The sequence below is a fragment of the Spermophilus citellus genome (genome assembly GCF_964194105.1).
Source record: "Spermophilus citellus genome assembly, chromosome: 12".
Taxonomy (NCBI): domain Eukaryota; kingdom Metazoa; phylum Chordata; class Mammalia; order Rodentia; family Sciuridae; genus Spermophilus; species Spermophilus citellus.
The window spans coordinates 65,064,392-65,087,998 of NC_138198.1; positions in this window are offsets into that span (position 1 = coordinate 65,064,392).

Consider the following 23,607-nt stretch of genomic DNA (forward strand, 5'->3'; position numbering starts at 1 on the left):
CCTATTTGTACCCCCAAAGGCTAATTTATATGTCTTCAACATATTACTCCCAGAAATGGTGGAAGAAACACTCATGTCACCTGATCTACATATACATTTTATCACAGTGATATTCTGGACACAAAATGCAAAGGTCACACTTATGATTGCACCAAAGCCTCATTGGAAAGTGAGCATGGATTACTAAAAACATCCTTGTCCAGGTTGCCTAATGCTCTCAAATGTCAATGCTATTGGTGACTACACATTTGTTTCTTCCTAAGATGATATATTCAACCTCAACCCCGTTGAAAATGTCTAATCCACTCACTCACTTTATATTTTGCCTGATTTCCTCATGTCTCTATTGATATCTGCTTTCCTACATATGTTCCCCAGTTCATCATTGTGACTGACTCTTCACATGTGCTGACGTTTACATTCACTCTCTAACCGACACCCTATTGCTAAAGAACTTTTGGTCCAAATTGCATAATCACTCTTCTTCCAAAACTTACCAACTATCTTCCTAATCCTACCTACTATCCCTTTTTGACTGGATGTTCTCTTCTACATTCAATCATCCAAGGTACAAGGTCCTATGCCATTGTATATCGATTTATCTGAGACATCTGTGCAGAAAGTCATTCAAAGCTAAGTATCCCAATCAAGGGCCCAATGCCCTTCTGGCCTTCAAATCTTACTTGGATTTCTGTTTTCATACATATATTTCACCTATATATTATTATAAATATTGCAGGTTCCCAATACCATTCTTCATCCAGCAGAGTGATTCCTAAGCCACATCAAACAGGTTCTTAACCCTAACCATACACTGTTCCCTCAATCTAACTTTACAGAAGAGCAGGGACAGAGTGGGTCTTACAATACAGGAATGTGGGGGATCTTCCACCTGCTGAGAAACTCAAAGGCCCATGCAGAAATGATCCCTGGAGAAGATGTAGGCAGCTATGAAGGACCTGAGAGAGCAGAAGTCATCTTCCATGGCAAACAACCTGGTCAGGATGAAGGGATGTGTCTGAATGAGCCTCTCTCTTCTTAATGTAGACAAGATGGACCAAAGCAGGCCTGTGTGGAGAGCTGTTCCTTGGTGCCTATGGTTGATATTCCATTCTAACTTGTGAAAGTGTCACAGGAAGGAGGGGCAGCCTCCATCTCATGGGAGCCTTGGAAGCAACTGTTAGGACACAGTGGTTGCCAAGGCAGTGACCTCATTCAGTTCCTGAAGGAAGTGACCTCACCTCACTTCCTTGGTGATGGAACTCTCTGAACTTGGGATCCAGGAAGCCAGGCACCCAGAGCCAGTCCCAGTCCCAGTCCCAGTGGGCTCACTTGTTTGGATTTACCAAGGACAGAGTCAGTCTTTCTTGGTACCCACTGAGGTGAGGATTGCCAAATGCCAGGAAAGCTCTGCAGAGGGGCCTTTCCTGAGAAAGCAGGTAGTGGCTCACCGCTGGCTCCTGACAACTTCACAGAGTTGGCCAAGGAGGCCAGATGTGAGACAGGACAGGCCCTTTCGGGGGAACATAGTATGGCCCACCAGTCAGACGACACTCCGGGCAGTCACAGACCAACTTGGAAGGAGGTGCCTTTGTGGGTGTGGGTGTGAGTTTGTGGTTTTGTCTCATGTTCTGAGAATAGGTAGGAAAGGCGGTTTGTTTGGTTTGGAGTGGACTGTTTCTAGTAAGGCTTTTGACAAGGCGAGTGTTTCTATGTTTGTGTATCCCACTGTGTCCCTGGTTGTAGACATTAGAAAAGAGAATGCATCAATGGATGTGTCCTGTCTAGTAGAAAGCTTCCCAGCATTCATCCTGCCCAATTGATGAATGGACTGCGGCTTGCCTTATGGATGGGCAACACCTACTATCTTCCTAAGTTCCTGTTTTCTTCCTGAATTCTGGCCACTCTCCAGAATAGGCTCATGGTTTTGTGTCCAAGATATGTACCACCTCCAAGCTCGGTGACATGGCCATGTACTGGATAGTTGAAAGGAATGGTGAGCATCTCAGAAAACTCAGATATCAGTGTGACCAGTAAAGTCTCCCTGGAGAACCCCTGCTTTGGGCCTTTGGCTTACCTATTGTTCTGTTGCCCTGAATGTCAGGAAGGCCTTTGCCTCAGGGCACCCCTTTGTGAAGCCTGAAGAAAACAGTTTTCAAATGGAAATGAATGGGCATCACCTGTGGCTCTTTGCTTAATTGCTTTGCAAAGGGATGTGTCTGAATCAGCCTCTTGGCCCTGTGTGAGGCTGTGGCTTAGATTGTCAGCACCTGGTGGATCCAAAGAAAGATCCCATGTGTGCATCCAAAGCCAAATTGGCACAAAAGCAGTCATCCTGGATGAGGTCTCTCGCCTTCCTCTGTAAGGTTCCTGACCTCCATCAAGTGAGAATAGGGATCCTTTGTGTCAAATGAGTCCTTCAAAGCCATGCAGAGGCTAGCCCATAGGTGCTTGGGTTTTCTCATGACTCCAGTTCACACAAAGAATCTATACCCGGCAGTCAGTAGGCATCCAATTGGAGAAGTAGAGCAGTATTAAAGGCAGGCCTATTTGATCACTCCAGGTTCACAGGAACGGTGTCCAGTCCACCCTGACATTAGGCAAATGAGAGGCAAGGGAGCTTATTGTGGACACTGTCTTGGGCTGTGCCCCTCATGGAAACCTCCAGCCAGAGGTTATGATGAGTGTCTATATGGAAGAAGATGAGGGCCATGTGGCAGTGTTTTGGTTTGAATTGTGGTGTGGCAGTGGGAAGAGATGACTGGGTCCACCTGGGCTTGAACTCTGGTGTGATTCCCCTTGGAGACTGAGTTCTGGAACTGACCTCAGAGAAGTATTGCCGTGAATTGTGTTGGGATGTTAGGAGGCCACGCATGAGAGTCGCCCTTGGAAACTGAGATCTAGGCCCAGGCTGGCTTTCCACAGAGCACTGGGAATCTCAGCCCGGATATCACATGATTTTATTCTTAAAGACCTGGCAGCCATCGTGGAGAGTCCAAACACACGTGGACCTCACATTGTAGACCTCAATGGGCCTGGCTTCCTGTGACCTTTTGGCCACTCTTTGGGAAGCCCTGTTTGTGAGAGTTCCCCAGAGCTTTCGTTGAAATGAGCTTCCTCACCATTTAATGGTTCCTGAAGGAATGGAAACCCACAGTGCCTCCAACTTCATCCTTTAAAAATGGCTAGCTAGATAAATACCATGACATTTTTGAAATTCCCATGACCAGGTGGCACTGGAGAACCTTTGGATGTCCTGTTGCTGATCATGAGTGGACCAGACAGTGCCTTGATTGACTGGGTTTCATGAAAATGGTGTAAAACAGAGATGCCAGTAAGTTGGGGCCTGCTGAGTAGTGGGCCTAGAGCAGTGGTGTGCAGGTGTGTGATAAAACATCTGTGGTGGGGCCATGTGGATCTGCCATTGGCTTCCAAATGGCTTGTGACTGACATGGTGCAGTGAGCAGACCCTTCTATGTAAAGGCATCTTGTTATATGGAGAGGTTTCAGGGCAATGTTCAGAATCAGGTTGCTATGGTCAAGGGGGCAAGCTCTGTGGGATAGAAGCCTGGCTGGTGCATTCTCCTAGGACCTTGACCCACCACACGTGACAGAACTCCCTCCAGCACTGTGTCCCAGTTGAACTCCTTGTATTTCCTGAAGCAAATTCCAAACTCCCAGTGCAGCAGCAAGAAACACCAGGAAAAGTGGAGGATGACCAAATGGCTTCACAGTCCACACAGGGAGACACTTAGACCCCAGTGGCCACAGTTTACCTGCAAAGAGAGAATTCAGCACTTCTGCCTCATGTTCATTGGAAAATCAGAAACCATGTCCTCCAGGTCACATAGATGCAGACCTGGTTTGATGGTCTCACTACAAAGGAAGCTAAAGCTCCTGACAACAACATATATTTCAAGTGCCCAACCTCAGAAGCAGTTTCTCACAAAGTCTTTAGGCCAGCAGAGCTCCACGTTTGTGGAGTGTTTACCCTGTCCCTTACTCATGGAAACTAGTCTACCACCTCCAAGGTTGTGAACTCCTGAGCATTTTCCATTCCACATATGTATTCACAGCATTTCTAACTCTTCTCCTCAAATTGTGTCTTACTTATTGTGAAGGTAATCTCAAGGCAATGTTCTGGATGAGAGTGGGAAGATTTTTTTGTAGCACATATTGGCCTACACATTGGATTCATTTTCCTATTTTCCGTTCGAAATACTGAATCCCTGACACTAACCCATACCCTACTAGATTGTGACTACGAATACTAATATGATGGAGAAAAATAACTCAAACAGAATAGAAATACAGGCAGTTCAGAGCAGACCTGGTGTATAGTTGGACTGGCCTTTGGCATTATAAAGGGTAGGTGTTATAAATCTAGTCCAATTTAATAGAAATAGTTCTCCATGTGCTTTGAATGTTAACAAATATGTGAATTCTGTCTCCCTTTCTCTGTAGCCTATTCAGCAACATGCATTTTCACATGCACATAGAGAATCCCACCTCCTATCCCACGTCCATTCTTGTGAGGTGGCTGACTTGGCAGATACAAACTGTGAGAAGAGATCACTCCTCCTAAACGCTGTTGGAACTGAGAATTCAACCTCCAGGTGAGCTTCCCACTTGAACAACATGGTACATAAATACATGTTCAGTAAAATAAATATTTTTGGATCTGTGGATGATAAATATTTCATGATGAATTTCGATCGGCATATATATTTCTACTCTTTAATGTCTGTGTTTGTGTGTGTGTGTTTTTTTGTATATATATATATATATATATATATATATATATATATATATATATATACATACACACACACACATACACACACTGTCCAGATTTTTCAAAATATGAAATGTATGTGTCATATTATATACTCCCTAAATTCATTCATGTTCATATATGTGGATTTATAATCAACTTTTCACAAGATTATTCTCAGAAATAGTCATACACCTGCAATACATATTTGTTTCCTAGTGCTGAAATCCTAATATTTCTACAGTAACTGACCCAGTTTAACATGAATGCAAGTAGATTCCTATGGGACATGATGTGTATTTTGACGTTCATTTTTATTCAACACTGGTACATTACTATTTCTTCAGTTGATTCACATCACAGGATATGTATTTCATCCTCAAGTTCACAAATTTCCAGGCATTTATTTCCCTTTCAATCACTTCCTGCTTCAGAACACATGTATTCCTCCACGTTTCTTGACTGGTCTTTTCATGAGACTTCTTTCCAAACACATTCTTTTCCATTTCCATAATCCCTTGTGAAGCAAAACTCACACCCCCTTCATGGTGAACCATAACCCCAATATCACCATTAGATGTATAACTGGTTAGAATGAATGGTTGTGTATCAATATTAGATTTCCTATATATTTTCAGATATCAATGCAATCCATTATTTAAATTGGAACCTGTTATAATATTTATTCACAGTATGGTCTATTCATGCATTATCTCTATATTCATAGACCCAGGGTACACCTATTTGTACCCCCAAAGGCTAATTTATATGTCTTCAACATATTACTCCCAGAAATGGTGGAAGAAACACTCATGTCACCTGATCTACATATACATTTTATCACAGTGATATTCTGGACACAAAATGCAAAGGTCACACTTATGATTGCACCAAAGCCTCATTGGAAAGTGAGCATGGATTAATAAAAACATCCTTGTCCAGGTTGCCTAATGCTCTCAAATGTCAATGCTATTGGTGACTACACATTTGTTTCTTCCTAAGATGATATATTCAACCTCAACCCCGTTGAAAATGTCTAATCCACTCACTCACTTTATATTTTGCCTGATTTCCTCATGTCTCTATTGATATCTGCTTTCCTACATATGTTCCCCAGTTCATCATTGTGACTGACTCTTCACATGTGCTGCCGTTTACATTCACTCTCTAACCGACACCCTATTGCTAAAGAACTTTTGGTCCAAATTGCATACTCACTCTTCTTCCAAAACTTACCAACTATCTTCCTAATCCTACCTACTATCCCTTTTTGACTGGATGTTCTCTTCTACATTCAATCATCCAAGGTACAAGGTCCTATGCCATTGTATATCGATTTATCTGAGACATCTGTGCAGAAAGTCATTCAAAGCTAAGTATCCCAATCAAGGGCCCAATGCCCTTCTGGCCTTCAAATCTTACTTGGATTTCTGTTTTCATACATATATTTCACCTATATATTATTATAAATATTGCAGGTTCCCAATACCATTCTTCATCCAGCAGAGTGATTCCTAAGCCACATCAAACAGGTTCTTAACCCTAACCATACACTGTTCCCTCAATCTAACTTTACAGAAGAGCAGGGACAGAGTGGGTCTTACAATACAGGAATGTGGGGGATCTTCCACCTGCTGAGAAACTCAAAGGCCCATGCAGAAATGATCCCTGGAGAAGATGTAGGCAGCTATGAAGGACCTGAGAGAGCAGAAGTCATCTTCCATGGCAAACAACCTGGTCAGGATGAAGGGATGTGTCTGAATGAGCCTCTCTCTTCTTAATGTAGACAAGATGGACCAAAGCAGGCCTGTGTGGAGAGCTGTTCCTTGGTGCCTATGGTTGATATTCCATTCTAACTTGTGAAAGTGTCACAGGAAGGAGGGGCAGCCTCCATCTCATGGGAGCCTTGGAAGCAACTGTTAGGACACAGTGGTTGCCAAGGCAGTGACCTCATTCAGTTCCTGAAGGAAGTGACCTCACCTCACTTCCTTGGTGATGGAACTCTCTGAACTTGGGATCCAGGAAGCCAGGCACCCAGAGCCAGTCCCAGTCCCAGTCCCAGTGGGCTCACTTGTTTGGATTTACCAAGGACAGAGTCAGTCTTTCTTGGTACCCACTGAGGTGAGGATTGCCAAATGCCAGGAAAGCTCTGCAGAGGGGCCTTTCCTGAGAAAGCAGGTAGTGGCTCACCGCTGGCTCCTGACAACTTCACAGAGTTGGCCAAGGAGGCCAGATGTGAGACAGGACAGGCCCTTTCGGGGGAACATAGTATGGCCCACCAGTCAGACGACACTCCGGGCAGTCACAGACCAACTTGGAAGGAGGTGCCTTTGTGGGTGTGGGTGTGAGTTTGTGGTTTTGTCTCATGTTCTGAGAATAGGTAGGAAAGGCGGTTTGTTTGGTTTGGAGTGGACTGTTTCTAGTAAGGCTTTTGACAAGGCGAGTGTTTCTATGTTTGTGTATCCCACTGTGTCCCTGGTTGTAGACATTAGAAAAGAGAATGCATCAATGGATGTGTCCTGTCTAGTAGAAAGCTTCCCAGCATTCATCCTGCCCAATTTATGAATGGACTGCGGCTTGCCTTATGGATGGGCAACACCTACTATCTTCCTAAGTTCCTGTTTTCTTCCTGAATTGTGGCCACTCTCCAGAATAGGCTCATGGTTTTGTGTCCAAGATATGTACCACCTCCAAGCTCGGTGACATGGCCATGTACTGGATAGTTGAAAGGAATGGTGAGCATCTCAGAAAACTCAGATATCAGTGTGACCAGTAAAGTCTCCCTGGAGAACCCCTGCTTTGGGCCTTTGGCTTACCTATTGTTCTGTTGCCCTGAATGTCAGGAAGGCCTTTGCCTCAGGGCACCCCTTTGTGAAGCCTGAAGAAAACAGTTTTCAAATGGAAATGAATGGGCATCACCTATGGCTCTTTGCTTAATTGCTTTGCAAAGGGATGTGTCTGAATCAGCCTCTTGGCCCTGTGTGAGGCTGTGGCTTAGATACTCAGCACCTCATGGATCCAAAGAAAGATCCCATGTGTGCATCCAAAGCCAAATTGGCACAAAAGCAGTCATCCTGGATGAGGTCTCTCGCCTTCCTCTGTAAGGTTCCTGACCTCCATCAAGTGAGAATAGGGATCCTTTGTGTCAAATGAGTCCTTCAAAGCCATGCAGAGGCTAGCCCATAGGTGCTTGGGTTTTCTCATGACTCCAGTTCACACAAAGAATCTATACCCGGCAGTCAGTAGGCCTCCAATTGGAGAAGTAGAGCAGTATTAAAGGCAGGCCTGTTTGATCACTCCAGGTTCACAGGAAGGGTGTCCAGTCCACCCTGACATTAGGCAAATGAGAGGCAAGGGAGCTTATTGTGGACACTGTCTTGGGCTGTGCCCCTCATGGAAACCTCCAGCCAGAGGTTATGATGAGTGTCTATATGGAAGAAGATGAGGGCCATGTGGCAGTGTTTTGGTTTGAATTGTGGTGTGGCAGTGGGAAGAGATGACTGGGTCCACCTGGGCTTGAACTCTGGTGTGATTCCCCTTGGAGACTGAGTTCTGGAACTGACCTCAGAGAAGTATTGCCGTGAATTGTGTCGGGATGTTAGGAGGCCACGCATGAGAGTCGCCCTTGGAAACTGAGATCTAGGCCCAGGCTGGCTTTCCACAGAGCACTGGGAATCTCAGCCCGGATATCACATGATTTTATTCTTAAAGACCTGGCAGCCATCGTGGAGAGTCCAAACACACGTGGACCTCACATTGTAGACCTCAATGGGCCTGGCTTCCTGTGACCTTTTGGCCACTCTTTGGGAAGCCCTGTTTGTGAGAGTTCCCCAGAGCTTTCGTTGAAATGAGCTTCCTCACCATTTAATGGTTCCTGAAGGAATGGAAACCCACAGTGCCTCCAACTTCATCCTTTAAAAATGGCTAGCTAGATAAATACCATGACATTTTTGAAATTCCCATGACCAGGTGGCACTGGAGAACCTTTGGATGTCCTGTTGCTGATCATGAGTGGACCAGACAGTGCCTTGATTGACTGGGTTTCATGAAAATGGTGTAAAACAGAGATGCCAGTAAGTTGGGGCCTGCTGAGTAGTGGGCCTAGAGCAGTGGTGTGCAGGTGTGTGATAAAACATCTGTGGTGGGGCCATGTAGATCTGCCATTGGCTTCCAAATGGCTTGTGACTGACATGGTGCAGTGAGCAGACCCTTCTATGTAAAGGCATCTTGTTATATGGAGAGGTTTCAGGGCAATGTTCAGAATCAGGTTGCTATGGTCAAGGGGGCAAGCTCTGTGGGATAGAAGCCTGGCTGGTGCATTCTCCTAGGACCTTGACCCACCACACGTGACAGAACTCCCTCCAGCACTGTGTCCCAGTTGAACTCCTTGTATTTCCTGAAGCAAATTCCAAACTCCCAGTGCAGCAGCAAGAAACACCAGGAAAAGTGGAGGATGACCAAATGGCTTCACAGTCCACACAGGGAGACACTTAGACCCCAGTGGCCACAGTTTACCTGCAAAGAGAGAATTCAGCACTTCTGCCTCATGTTCATTGGAAAATCAGAAACCATGTCCTCCAGGTCACATAGATGCAGACCTGGTTTGATGGTCTCACTACAAAGGAAGCTAAAGCTCCTGACAACAACATATATTTCAAGTGCCCAACCTCAGAAGCAGTTTCTCACAAAGTCTTTAGGCCAGCAGAGCTCCACGTTTGTGGAGTGTTTACCCTGTCCCTTACTCATGGAAACTAGTCTACCACCTCCAAGGTTGTGAACTCCTGAGCATTTTCCATTCCACATATGTATTCACAGCATTTCTAACTCTTCTCCTCAAATTGTGTCTTACTTATTGTGAAGGTAATCTCAAGGCAATGTTCTGGATGAGAGTGGGAAGATTTTTTTGTAGCACATATTGGCCTACACATTGGATTCATTTTCCTATTTTCCGTTCGAAATACTGAATCCCTGACACTAACCCATACCCTACTAGATTGTGACTACGAATACTAATATGATGGAGAAAAATAACTCAAACAGAATAGAAATACAGGCAGTTCAGAGCAGGCCTGGTGTATAGTTGGACTGGCCTTTGGCATTATAAAGGGTAGGTGTTATAAATCTAGTCCAATTTAATAGAAATAGTTCTCCATGTGCTTTGAATGTTAACAAATATGTGAATTCTGTCTCCCTTTCTCTGTAGCCTATTCAGCAACATGCATTTTCACATGCACATAGAGAATCCTACCTCCTATCCCACGTCCATTCTTGTGAGGTGGCTGACTTGGCAGATACAAACTGTGAGAAGAGATCACTCCTCCTAAACGCTGTTGGAACTGAGAATTCAACCTCCAGGTGAGCTTCCCACTTGAACAACATGGTACATAAATACATGTTCAGTAAAATAAATATTTTTGGATCTGTGGATGATAAATATTTCATGATGAATTTCGATCGGCATATATATTTCTACTCTTTAATGTCTGTGTTTGTGTGTGTGTGTTTTTTGTGTGTGTATATATATATATATATATATATATATATATATATATATATATATATATATATATATACACACACACACATACACACACTCTCCAGATTTTTCAAAATATGAAATGTATGTGTCATATTATATACTCCCTAAATTCATTCATGTTCATATATGTGGATTTATAATCAACTTTTCACAAGATTATTCTCAGAAATAGTCATCCACCTGCAATACATATTTGTTTCCTAGTGCTGAAATCCTAATATTTCTACAGTAACTGACCCAGTTTAACATGAATGCAAGTAGATTCCTATGGGACATGATGTGTATTTTGACGTTCATTTTTATTCTACACTGGTACATTACTATTTCTTCAGTTGATTCACATCACAGGATATGTATTTCATCCTCAAGTTCACAAATTTCCAGGCATTTATTTCCCTTTCAATCACTTCCTGCTTCAGAACACATGTATTCCTCCACGTTTCTTGACGGGTCTTTTCATGAGACTTCTTTCCAAACACATTCTTTTCCATTTCCATAATCCCTTGTGAAGCAAAACTCACACCCCCTTCATGGTGAACCATAACCCCAATATCACCATTAGATGTATAACTGGTTAGAATGAATGGTTGTGTATCAATATTAGATTTCCTATATATTTTCAGATATCAATGCAATCCATTATTTAAATTGGAACCTGTTATAATATTTATTCACAGTATGGTCTATTCATGCATTATCTCTATATTCATAGACCCAGGGTACACCTATTTGTACCCCCAAAGGCTAATTTATATGTCTTCAACATATTACTCCCAGAAATGGTGGAAGAAACACTCATGTCACCTGATCTACATATACATTTTATCACAGTGATATTCTGGACACAAAATGCAAAGGTCACACTTATGATTGCACCAAAGCCTCATTGGAAAGTGAGCATGGATTACTAAAAACATCCTTGTCCAGGTTGCCTAATGCTCTCAAATGTCAATGCTATTGGTGACTACACATTTGTTTCTTCCTAAGATGATATATTCAACCTCAACCCCGTTGAAAATGTCTAATCCACTCACTCACTTTATATTTTGCCTGATTTCCTCATGTCTCTATTGATATCTGCTTTCCTACATATGTTCCCCAGTTCATCATTGTGACTGACTCTTCACATGTGCTGACGTTTACATTCACTCTCTAACCGACACCCTATTGCTAAAGAACTTTTGGTCCAAATTGCATACTCACTCTTCTTCCAAAACTTACCAACTATCTTCCTAATCCTACCTACTATCCCTTTTTGACTGGATGTTCTCTTCTACATTCAATCATCCAAGGTACAAGGTCCTATGCCATTGTATATCGATTTATCTGAGACATCTGTGCAGAAAGTCATTCAAAGCTAAGTATCCCAATCAAGGGCCCAATGCCCTTCTGGCCTTCAAATCTTACTTGGATTTCTGTTTTCATACATATATTTCACCTATATATTATCATAAATATCGCAGGTTCCCAATACCATTCTTCATCCAGCAGAGTGATTCCTAAGCCACATCAAACAGGTTCTTAACCCTAACCATACACTGTTCCCTCAATCTAACTTTACAGAAGAGCAGGGACAGAGTGGGTCTTACAATACAGGAATGTGGGGGATCTTCCACCTGCTGAGAACCTCAAAGGCCCATGCAGAAATGATCCCTGGAGAAGATGTAGGCAGCTATGAAGGACCTGAGAGAGCAGAAGTCATCTTCCATGGCAAACAACCTGGTCAGGATGAAGGGATGTGTCTGAATGAGCCTCTCTCTTCTTAATGTAGACAAGATGGACCAAAGCAGGCCTGTGTGGAGAGCTGTTCCTTGGTGCCTATGGTTGATATTCCATTCTAACTTGTGAAAGTGTCACAGGAAGGAGGGGCAGCCTCCATCTCATGGGAGCCTTGGAAGCAACTGTTAGGACACAGTGGTTGCCAAGGCAGTGACCTCATTCAGTTCCTGAAGGAAGTGACCTCACCTCACTTCCTTGGTGATGGAACTCTCTGAACTTGGGATCCAGGAAGCCAGGCACCCAGAGCCAGTCCCAGTCCCAGTCCCAGTGGGCTCACTTGTTTGGATTTACCAAGGACAGAGTCAGTCTTTCTTGGTACCCACTGAGGTGAGGATTGCCAAATGCCAGGAAAGCTCTGCAGAGGGGCCTTTCCTGAGAAAGCAGGTAGTGGCTCACCGCTGGCTCCTGACAACTTCACAGAGTTGGCCAAGGAGGCCAGATGTGAGACAGGACAGGCCCTTTCGGGGGAACATAGTATGGCCCACCAGTCAGACGACACTCCGGGCAGTCACAGACCAACTTGGAAGGAGGTGCCTTTGTGGGTGTGGGTGTGAGTTTGTGGTTTTGTCTCATGTTCTGAGAATAGGTAGGAAAGGCGGTTTGTTTGGTTTGGAGTGGACTGTTTCTAGTAAGGCTTTTGACAAGGCGAGTGTTTCTATGTTTGTGTATCCCACTGTGTCCCTGGTTGTAGACATTAGAAAAGAGAATGCATCAATGGATGTGTCCTGTCTAGTAGAAAGCTTCCCAGCATTCATCCTGCCCAATTGATGAATGGACTGCGGCTTGCCTTATGGATGGGCAACACCTACTATCTTCCTAAGTTCCTGTTTTCTTCCTGAATTCTGGCCACTCTCCAGAATAGGCTCATGGTTTTGTGTCCAAGATATGTACCACCTCCAAGCTCGGTGACATGGCCATGTACTGGATAGTTGAAAGGAATGGTGAGCATCTCAGAAAACTCAGATATCAGTGTGACCAGTAAAGTCTCCCTGGAGAACCCCTGCTTTGGGCCTTTGGCTTACCTATTGTTCTGTTGCCCTGAATGTCAGGAAGGCCTTTGCCTCAGGGCACCCCTTTGTGAAGCCTGAAGAAAACAGTTTTCAAATGGAAATGAATGGGCATCACCTGTGGCTCTTTGCTTAATTGCTTTGCAAAGGGATGTGTCTGAATCAGCCTCTTGGCCCTGTGTGAGGCTGTGGCTTAGATTGTCAGCACCTGGTGGATCCAAAGAAAGATCCCATGTGTGCATCCAAAGCCAAATTGGCACAAAAGCAGTCATCCTGGATGAGGTCTCTCGCCTTCCTCTGTAAGGTTCCTGACCTCCATCAAGTGAGAATAGGGATCCTTTGTGTCAAATGAGTCCTTCAAAGCCATGCAGAGGCTAGCCCATAGGTGCTTGGGTTTTCTCATGACTCCAGTTCACACAAAGAATCTATACCCGGCAGTCAGTAGGCATCCAATTGGAGAAGTAGAGCAGTATTAAAGGCAGGCCTATTTGATCACTCCAGGTTCACAGGAACGGTGTCCAGTCCACCCTGACATTAGGCAAATGAGAGGCAAGGGAGCTTATTGTGGACACTGTCTTGGGCTGTGCCCCTCATGGAAACCTCCAGCCAGAGGTTATGATGAGTGTCTATATGGAAGAAGATGAGGGCCATGTGGCAGTGTTTTGGTTTGAATTGTGGTGTGGCAGTGGGAAGAGATGACTGGGTCCACCTGGGCTTGAACTCTGGTGTGATTCCCCTTGGAGACTGAGTTCTGGAACTGACCTCAGAGAAGTATTGCCGTGAATTGTGTTGGGATGTTAGGAGGCCACGCATGAGAGTCGCCCTTGGAAACTGAGATCTAGGCCCAGGCTGGCTTTCCACAGAGCACTGGGAATCTCAGCCCGGATATCACATGATTTTATTCTTAAAGACCTGGCAGCCATCGTGGAGAGTCCAAACACACGTGGACCTCACATTGTAGACCTCAATGGGCCTGGCTTCCTGTGACCTTTTGGCCACTCTTTGGGAAGCCCTGTTTGTGAGAGTTCCCCAGAGCTTTCGTTGAAATGAGCTTCCTCACCATTTAATGGTTCCTGAAGGAATGGAAACCCACAGTGCCTCCAACTTCATCCTTTAAAAATGGCTAGCTAGATAAATACCATGACATTTTTGAAATTCCCATGACCAGGTGGCACTGGAGAACCTTTGGATGTCCTGTTGCTGATCATGAGTGGACCAGACAGTGCCTTGATTGACTGGGTTTCATGAAAATGGTGTAAAACAGAGATGCCAGTAAGTTGGGGCCTGCTGAGTAGTGGGCCTAGAGCAGTGGTGTGCAGGTGTGTGATAAAACATCTGTGGTGGGGCCATGTGGATCTGCCATTGGCTTCCAAATGGCTTGTGACTGACATGGTGCAGTGAGCAGACCCTTCTATGTAAAGGCATCTTGTTATATGGAGAGGTTTCAGGGCAATGTTCAGAATCAGGTTGCTATGGTCAAGGGGGCAAGCTCTGTGGGATAGAAGCCTGGCTGGTGCATTCTCCTAGGACCTTGACCCACCACACGTGACAGAACTCCCTCCAGCACTGTGTCCCAGTTGAACTCCTTGTATTTCCTGAAGCAAATTCCAAACTCCCAGTGCAGCAGCAAGAAACACCACGAAAAGTGGAGGATGACCAAATGGCTTCACAGTCCACACAGGGAGACACTTAGACCCCAGTGGCCACAGTTTACCTGCAAAGAGAGAATTCAGCACTTCTGCCTCATGTTCATTGGAAAATCAGAAACCATGTCCTCCAGGTCACATAGATGCAGACCTGGTTTGATGGTCTCACTACAAAGGAAGCTAAAGCTCCTGACAACAACATATATTTCAAGTGCCCAACCTCAGAAGCAGTTTCTCACAAAGTCTTTAGGCCAGCAGAGCTCCACGTTTGTGGAGTGTTTACCCTCTCCCTTACTCATGGAAACTAGTCTACCACCTCCAAGGTTGTGAACTCCTGAGCATTTTCCATTCCACATATGTATTCACAGCATTTCTAACTCTTCTCCTCAAATTGTGTCTTACTTATTGTGAAGGTAATCTCAAGGCAATGTTCTGGATGAGAGTGGGAAGATTTTTTTGTAGCACATATTGGCCTACACATTGGATTCATTTTCCTATTTTCCGTTCGAAATACTGAATCCCTGACACTAACCCATACCCTACTAGATTGTGACTACGAATACTAATATGATGGAGAAAAATAACTCAAACAGAATAGAAATACAGGCAGTTCAGAGCAGACCTGGTGTATAGTTGGACTGGCCTTTGGCATTATAAAGGGTAGGTGTTATAAATCTAGTCCAATTTAATAGAAATAGTTCTCCATGTGCTTTGAATGTTAACAAATATGTGAATTCTGTCTCCCTTTCTCTGTAGCCTATTCAGCAACATGCATTTTCACATGCACATAGAGAATCCCACCTCCTATCCCACGACCATTCTTGTGAGGTGGCTGACTTGGCAGATACAAACTGTGAGAAGAGATCACTCCTCCTAAACGCTGTTGGAACTGAGAATTCAACCTCCAGGTGAGCTTCCCACTTGAACAACATGGTACATAAATACATGTTCAGTAAAATAAATATTTTTGGATCTGTGGATGATAAATATTTCATGATGAATTTCGATCGGCATATATATTTCTACTCTTTAATGTCTGTGTTTGTGTGTGTGTGTTTTTTTGTATATATATATATATATATATATATATATATATATATATATATATATACATACACACACACACATACACACACTGTCCAGATTTTTCAAAATATGAAATGTATGTGTCATATTATATACTCCCTAAATTCATTCATGTTCATATATGTGGATTTATAATCAACTTTTCACAAGATTATTCTCAGAAATAGTCATACACCTGCAATACATATTTGTTTCCTAGTGCTGAAATCCTAATATTTCTACAGTAACTGACCCAGTTTAACATGAATGCAAGTAGATTCCTATGGGACATGATGTGTATTTTGACGTTCATTTTTATTCAACACTGGTACATTACTATTTCTTCAGTTGATTCACATCACAGGATATGTATTTCATCCTCAAGTTCACAAATTTCCAGGCATTTATTTCCCTTTCAATCACTTCCTGCTTCAGAACACATGTATTCCTCCACGTTTCTTGACTGGTCTTTTCATGAGACTTCTTTCCAAACACATTCTTTTCCATTTCCATAATCCCTTGTGAAGCAAAACTCACACCCCCTTCATGGTGAACCATAACCCCAATATCACCATTAGATGTATAACTGGTTAGAATGAATGGTTGTGTATCAATATTAGATTTCCTATATATTTTCAGATATCAATGCAATCCATTATTTAAATTGGAACCTGTTATAATATTTATTCACAGTATGGTCTATTCATGCATTATCTCTATATTCATAGACCCAGGGTACACCTATTTGTACCCCCAAAGGCTAATTTATATGTCTTCAACATATTACTCCCAGAAATGGTGGAAGAAACACTCATGTCACCTGATCTACATATACATTTTATCACAGTGATATTCTGGACACAAAATGCAAAGGTCACACTTATGATTGCACCAAAGCCTCATTGGAAAGTGAGCATGGATTAATAAAAACATCCTTGTCCAGGTTGCCTAATGCTCTCAAATGTCAATGCTATTGGTGACTACACATTTGTTTCTTCCTAAGATGATATATTCAACCTCAACCCCGTTGAAAATGTCTAATCCACTCACTCACTTCATATTTTGCCTGATTTCCTCATGTCTCTTTTGATATCTGCTTTCCTACATATGTTCCCCAGTTCATCATTGTGACTGACTCTTCACATGTGCTGACGTTTACATTCACTCTCTAACCGACACCCTATTGCTAAAGAACTTTTGGTGCAAATTGCATACTCACTCTTCTTCCAAAACTTACCAACTATCTTCCTAATCCTACCTACTATCCCTTTTTGACTGGATGTTCTCTTCTACATTCAATCATCCAAGGTACAAGGTCCTATGCCATTGTATATCGATTTATCTGAGACATCTGTGCAGAAAGTCATTCAAAGCTAAGTATCCCAATCAAGGGCCCAATGCCCTTCTGGCCTTCAAATCTTACTTGGATTTCTGTTTTCATACATATATTTCACCTATATATTATTATACATATCGCAGGTTCCCAATACCATTCTTCATCCAGCAGAGTGATTCCTAAGCCACATCAAACAGGTTCTTAACCCTAACCATACACTGTTCCCTCAATCTAACTTTACAGAAGAGCAGGGACAGAGTGGGTCTTACAATACAGGAATGTGGGGGATCTTCCACCTGCTGAGAACCTCAAAGGCCCATGCAGAAATGATCCCTGGAGAAGATGTAGGCAGCTATGAAGGACCTGAGAGAGCAGAAGTCATCTTCCATGGCAAACAACCTGGTCAGGATGAAGGGATGTGTCTGAATGAGCCTCTCTCTTCTTAATGTAGACAAGATGGACCAAAGCAGGCCTGTGTGGAGAGCTGTTCCTTGGTGCCTATGGTTGATATTCCATTCTAACTTGTGAAAGTGTCACAGGAAGGAGGGGCAGCCTCCATCTCATGGGAGCCTTGGAAGCAACTGTTAGGACACAGTGGTTGCCAAGGCAGTGACCTCATTCAGTTCCTGAAGGAAGTGACCTCACCTCACTTCCTTGGTGATGGAACTCTCTGAACTTGGGATCCAGGAAGCCAGGCACCCAGAGCCAGTCCCAGTCCCAGTCCCAGTGGGCTCACTTGTTTGGATTTACCAAGGACAGAGTCAGTCTTTCTTGGTACCCACTGAGGTGAGGATTGCCAAATGCCAGGAAAGCTCTGCAGAGGGGCCTTTCCTGAGAAAGCAGGTAGTGGCTCACCGCTGGCTCCTGACAACTTCACAGAGTTGGCCAAGGAGGCCAGATGTGAGACAGGACAGGCCCTTTCGGGGGAACATAGTATGGCCCACCAGTCAGACGACACTCCGGGCAGTCACAGACCAACTTGGAAGGAGGTGCCTTTGTGGGTGTGGGTGTGAGTTTGTGGTTTTGTCTCATGTTCTGAGAATAGGTAGGAAAGGCGGTTTGTTTGGTTTGGAGTGGACTGTTTCTAGTAAGGCTTTTGACAAGGCGAGTGTTTCTATGTTTGTGTATCCCACTGTGTCCCTGGTTGTAGACATTAGAAAAGAGAATGCATCAATGGATGTGTCCTGTCTAGTAGAAAGCTTCCCAGCATTCATCCTGCCCAATTGATGAATGGACTGTGGCTTGCCTTATGGATGGGCGACACCTACTATCTTCCTAAGTTCCTGTTTTCTTCCTGAATTCTGGCCACTCTCCAGAACAGGCTCATGGTTTTGTGTCCAAGATATGTACCACCTCCAAGCTCGGTGACATGGCCATGTACTGGATAGTTGAAAGGAATGGTGAGCATCTCAGAAAACTCAGATATCAGTGTGACCAGTAAAGTCTCCCTGGAGAACCCCTGCTTTGGGCCTTTGGCTTACCTATTGTTCTGTTGCCCTGAATGTCAGGAAGGCCTTTGCCTCAGGGCACCCCTTTGTGAAGCCTGAAGAAAACAGTTTTCAAATGGAAATGAATGGGCATCACCTATGGCTCTTTGCTTAATTGCTTTGCAAAGGGATGTGTCTGAATCAGCCTCTTGGCCCTGTGTGAGGCTGTGGCTTAGATACTCAGCACCTCATGGATCCAAAGAAAGATCCCATGTGTGCATCCAAAGCCAAATTGGCACAAAAGCAGTCATCCTGGATGAGGTCTCTCGCCTTCCTCTGTAAGGTTCCTGACCTCCATCAAGTGAGAATAGGGATCCTTTGTGTCAAATGAGTCCTTCAAAGCCATGCAGAGGCTAGCCCATAGGTGCTTGGGTTTTCTCATGACTCCAGTTCACACAAAGAATCTATACCCGGCAGTCAGTAGGCCTCCAATTGGAGAAGTAGAGCAGTATTAAAGGCAGGCCTATTTGATCACTCCAGGTTCACAGGAAGGGTGTCCAGTCCACCCTGACATTAGGCAAATGAGAGGCAAGGGAGCTTATTGTGGACACTGTCTTGGGCTGTGCCCCTCATGGAAACCTCCAGCCAGAGGTTATGATGAGTGTCTATATGGAAGAAGATGAGGGCCATGTGGCAGTGTTTTGGTTTGAATTGTGGTGTGGCAGTGGGAAGAGATGACTGGGTCCACCTAGGCTTGAACTCTGGTGTGATTCCCCTTGGAGACTGAGTTCTGGAACTGACCTCAGAGAAGTATTGCCGTGAATTGTGTCGGGATGTTAGGAGGCCACGCATGAGAGTCGCCCTTGGAAACTGAGATCTAGGCCCAGGCTGGCTTTCCACAGAGCACTGGGAATCTCAGCCCGGATATCACATGATTTTATTCTTAAAGACCTGGCAGCCATCGTGGAGAGTCCAAACACACGTGGACCTCACATTGTAGACCTCAATGGGCCTGGCTTCCTGTGACCTTTTGGCCACTCTTTGGGAAGCCCTGTTTGTGAGAGTTCCCCAGAGCTTTCGTTGAAATGAGCTTCCTCACCATTTAATGGTTCCTGAAGGAATGGAAACCCACAGTGCCTCCAACTTCATCCTTTAAAAATGGCTAGCTAGATAAATACCATGACATTTTTGAAATTCCCATGACCAGGTGGCACTGGAGAACCTTTGGATGTCCTGTTGCTGATCATGAGTGGACCAGACAGTGCCTTGATTGACTGGGTTTCATGAAAATGGTGTAAAACAGAGATGCCAGTAAGTTGGGGCCTGCTGAGTAGTGGGCCTAGAGCAGTGGTGTGCAGGTGTGTGATAAAACATCTGTGGTGGGGCCATGTGGATCTGCCATTGGCTTCCAAATGGCTTGTGACTGACATGGTGCAGTGAGCAGACCCTTCTATGTAAAGGCATCTTGTTATATGGAGAGGTTTCAGGGCAATGTTCAGAATCAGGTTGCTATGGTCAAGGGGGCAAGCTCTGTGGGATAGAAGCCTGGCTGGTGCATTCTCCTAGGACCTTGACCCACCACACGTGACAGAACTCCCTCCAGCACTGTGTCCCAGTTGAACTCCTTGTATTTCCTGAAGCAAATTCCAAACTCCCAGTGCAGCAGCAAGAAACACCAGGAAAAGTGGAGGATGACCAAATGGCTTCACAGTCCACACAGGGAGACACTTAGACCCCAGTGGCCACAGTTTACCTGCAAAGAGAGAATTCAGCACTTCTGCCTCATGTTCATTGGAAAATCAGAAACCATGTCCTCCAGGTCACATAGATGCAGACCTGGTTTGATGGTCTCACTACAAAGGAAGCTAAAGCTCCTGACAACAACATATATTTCAAGTGCCCAACCTCAGAAGCAGTTTCTCACAAAGTCTTTAGGCCAGCAGAGCTCCACGTTTGTGGAGTGTTTACCCTGTCCCTTACTCATGGAAACTAGTCTACCACCTCCAAGGTTGTGAACTCCTGAGCATTTTCCATTCCACATATGTATTCACAGCATTTCTAACTCTTCTCCTCAAATTGTGTCTTACTTATTGTGAAGGTAATCTCAAGGCAATGTTCTGGATGAGAGTGGGAAGATTTTTTTGTAGCACATATTGGCCTACACATTGGATTCATTTTCCTATTTTCCGTTCGAAATACTGAATCCCTGACACTAACCCATACCCTACTAGATTGTGACTACGAATACTAATATGATGGAGAAAAATAACTCAAACAGAATAGAAATACAGGCAGTTCAGAGCAGGCCTGGTGTATAGTTGGACTGGCCTTTGGCATTATAAAGGGTAGGTGTTATAAATCTAGTCCAATTTAATAGAAATAGTTCTCCATGTGCTTTGAATGTTAACAAATATGTGAATTCTGTCTCCCTTTCTCTGTAGCCTATTCAGCAACATGCATTTTCACATGCACATAGAGAATCCCACCTCCTATCCCACGTCCATTCTTGTGAGGTGGCTGACTTGGCAGATACAAACTGTGAGAAGAGATCACTCCTCCTAAACGCTGTTGGAACTGAGAATTCAACCTCCAGGTGAGCTTCCCACTTGAACAACATGGTACATAAATACATGTTCAGTAAAATAAATATTTTTGGATCTGTGGATGATAAATATTTCATGATGAATTTCGATTGGCATATATATTTCTACTCTTTAATGTCTGTGTTTGTGTGTGTGTGTTTTTTGTGTGTATATATATATATATATATATATGTATACACACACACACACATACACACACTGTCCAGATTTTTCAAAATATGAAATGTATGTGTCATATTATATACTCCCTAAATTCATTCATGTTCATATATGTGGATTTATAATCAACTTTTCACAAGATTATTCTCAGAAATAGTCATACACCTGCAATACATATTTGTTTCCTAGTGCTGAAATCCTAATATTTCTACAGTAACTGACCCAGTTTAACATGAATGCAAGTAGATTCCTATGGGACATGATGTGTATTTTGACGTTCATTTTTATTCAACACTGGTACATTACTATTTCTTCAGTTGATTCACATCACAGGATATGTATTTCATCCTCAAGTTCACAAATTTCCAGGCATTTATTTCCCTTTCAATCACTTCCTGCTTCAGAACACATGTATTCCTCCACGTTTCTTGACTGGTCTTTTCATGAGACTTCTTTCCAAACACATTCTTTTCCATTTCCATAATCCCTTGTGAAGCAAAACTCACACCCCCTTCATGGTGAACCATAACCCCAATATCACCATTAGATGTATAACTGGTTAGAATGAATGGTTGTGTATCAATATTAGATTTCCTATATATTTTCAGATATCAATGCAATCCATTATTTAAATTGGAACCTGTTATAATATTTATTCACAGTATGGTCTATTCATGCATTATCTCTATATTCATAGACCCAGGGTACACCTATTTGTACCCCCAAAGGCTAATTTATATGTCTTCAACATATTACTCCCAGAAATGGTGGAAGAAACACTCATGTCACCTGATCTACATATACATTTTATCACAGTGATATTCTGGACACAAAATGCAAAGGTCACACTTATGATTGCACCAAAGCCTCATTGGAAAGTGAGCATGGATTAATAAAAACATCCTTGTCCAGGTTGCCTAATGCTCTCAAATGTCAATGCTATTGGTGACTACACATTTGTTTCTTCCTAAGATGATATATTCAACCTCAACCCCGTTGAAAATGTCTAATCCACTCACTCACTTTATATTTTGCCTGATTTCCTCATGTCTCTATTGATATCTGCTTTCCTACATATGTTCCCCAGTTCATCATTGTGACTGACTCTTCACATGTGCTGACGTTTACATTCACTCTCTAACCGACACCCTATTGCTAAAGAACTTTTGGTCCAAATTGCATACTCACTCTTCTTCCAAAACTTACCAACTATCTTCCTAATCCTACCTACTATCCCTTTTTGACTGGATGTTCTCTTCTACATTCAATCATCCAAGGTACAAGGTCCTATGCCATTGTATATCGATTTATCTGAGACATCTGTGCAGAAAGTCATTCAAAGCTAAGTATCCCAATCAAGGGCCCAATGCCCTTCTGGCCTTCAAATCTTACTTGGATTTCTGTTTTCATACATATATTTCACCTATATATTATTATAAATATCGCAGGTTCCCAATACCATTCTTCATCCAGCAGAGTGATTCCTAAGCCACATCAAACAGGTTCTTAACCCTAACCATACACTGTTCCCTCAATCTAACTTTACAGAAGAGCAGGGACAGAGTGGGTCTTACAATACAGGAATGTGGGGGATCTTCCACCTGCTGAGAACCTCAAAGGCCCATGCAGAAATGATCCCTGGAGAAGATGTAGGCAGCTATGAAGGACCTGAGAGAGCAGAAGTCATCTTCCATGGCAAACAACCTGGTCAGGATGAAGGGATGTGTCTGAATGAGCCTCTCTCTTCTTAATGTAGACAAGATGGACCAAAGCAGGCCTGTGTGGAGAGCTGTTCCTTGGTGCCTATGGTTGATATTCCATTCTAACTTGTGAAAGTGTCACAGGAAGGAGGGGCAGCCTCCATCTCATGGGAGCCTTGGAAGCAACTGTTAGGACACAGTGGTTGCCAAGGCAGTGACCTCATTCAGTTCCTGAAGGAAGTGACCTCACCTCACTTCCTTGGTGATGGAACTCTCTGAACTTGGGATCCAGGAAGCCAGGCACCCAGAGCCAGTCCCAGTCCCAGTCCCAGTGGGCTCACTTGTTTGGATTTACCAAGGACAGAGTCAGTCTTTCTTGGTACCCACTGAGGTGAGGATTGCCAAATGCCAGGAAAGCTCTGCAGAGGGGCCTTTCCTGAGAAAGCAGGTAGTGGCTCACCGCTGGCTCCTGACAACTTCACAGAGTTGGCCAAGGAGGCCAGATGTGAGACAGGACAGGCCCTTTCGGGGGAACATAGTATGGCCCACCAGTCAGACGACACTCCGGGCAG